Raw genomic sequence first — 1728 nt, 5'->3', positions numbered from 1 at the left:
AAGTTCATTTTTAGAATTACTATTTACTGTTAGTAATTTCCTAAACCAGGCTAAAGTAAACTAAACAGCAATAATAATAATAATACTAACGATAATAACAATAACAACAAGTACCAAGGTTGCGAGAACCGGACCGGTCATTGAACCGGTCAGGTGACAGGTTTAATGGTTCAATGGTTCAACCGGGGTCCAACCGGAGTTGAACCGGTTTCATTAAATATATAATATAATTATTGAAAATTCAATATACAATTTTAAATATACAAATTCAATAAAAATTTCAATCCATCATGATCATGTTTAATTCTAGAAAAATAGAAAACTTAATATTGAACAACACTCTCATTCCTGTTTAATACAAGGGTATACTCTCATCATGATCCTCTGCAATATTCAATTCACAATCAAAAGAGGAAAGACAAGCAAATGGCTAAAAACAAAAACAATGAAGGAGAATCAAATCCGTAAACCACATTAAAATAAAGGAAATCTGTCATATGACTTGTAAACAATGGAAATCTGTCAATAATCAAATACCAAATAATCATTTACTAGCTTACTTCTTTATGGATGAGAAACTCACTTCTCCTTTCTATTCATTGATCCTATTCAGACCTTCAAAATGTTACTCCTTATTGTCACACCAGCCATTAAATCTATCCGTTACAAACAATGACAATACTACAATAAATTACATAACTTAGTTAAAGAAACGATTTCTTCCCTAACCCAGCCACAACTATTAAAAATTCCAGCCAAAACTTGCCAGCTAGTTACTGAAAACTAACCATAGAAAGATACTGAGCAGGCACAGAGGGCGTGATCGCCTGCAAGAACTGCTCCAGATTGCTCAATCACTTCTCAGCATTATCTTGTGGCTGTGGGTTACTTTGTGATTGTTCCATCTGTAACAATCAGAAAATCAAAGGCCAGAAAATAACTTCAGAAAACTATGAACAAATAAATAATTCAGTAACCAAAATCATGAAGCAGCAAACAAATTCAAATAACCTCAGCAAATCAAAAACCACAAATCATGAAGCAGCAAGGAGGAATAATAGAACAAGTGAATAACAGAGTATCACCGGCGGCGAGTAACGGCGACGACGGAAGAGGAGGCGAGCTCGGCGACGACGCAACAGGAGGCGAGCTCGGCGACGACGCAACAGGGGGCGAGTTCAGCGACGAAACAGGACGCGGTGGTGGTTGCCGTGCTCAACGCCGTCGCTGCTGTCGCTGCGGGATGCGGTGGCGATGGCGGTGGAACTGTGGGTGTGAACTACTTTTTCAGTGATTCTTCTTCTCTTCTGGCTTCTGGAGTTCTGGGATCTGGGTGATTTCTGTGAACATTAGGGATTTAGGGCTTCGTTTACTCGTTTAGGCGTTTAACCCCCTTTTTTTTTTAAACTCCCAAAACGACGCTGTTTAGCATTTTTATTTTCAAACCAAAAACCGTAAAAAAATCGGACGGTTCTTCCAGTTCACCGATTAATCGCCGGTTCGACCGGTTTTTTGACCGGTTTTTTGCCAAATGGTTTCTGACCTTACCCGGACCGGCTAGGTGACTGGTTCCCGGTTAATCCGGTTGAACCGGCCAATCCGGTTCGGTTTTCAGAACCATGACAAGTACAATAATAATATAATAATATACCTCACTTAATTAATTACTTATTACTTGCTTAACTTCAATAATTATATTTAAACAACTTCTACATTTTAACTAACTCA

The 1728-nt window shown here is 38.3% G+C and overlaps 1 long non-coding RNA gene across 1 annotated transcript; it reads right to left on the bottom strand.

The window, feature by feature from the left end:
* Positions 447–1199, bottom strand: LOC107608358. Its single transcript, XR_001612830.2, has 2 exons — positions 1086–1199; positions 447–905 (listed from the first exon to the last, which is right to left on the bottom strand). It is a non-coding gene; the product is annotated as an uncharacterized LOC107608358 (long non-coding RNA).

Source organism: Arachis ipaensis, chromosome B07, assembly GCF_000816755.2.
Source record: "Arachis ipaensis cultivar K30076 chromosome B07, Araip1.1, whole genome shotgun sequence".
Lineage (NCBI taxonomy): Eukaryota > Viridiplantae > Streptophyta > Magnoliopsida > Fabales > Fabaceae > Arachis > Arachis ipaensis.
This window is presented reverse-complemented; position numbering and strand designations above follow the sequence as displayed.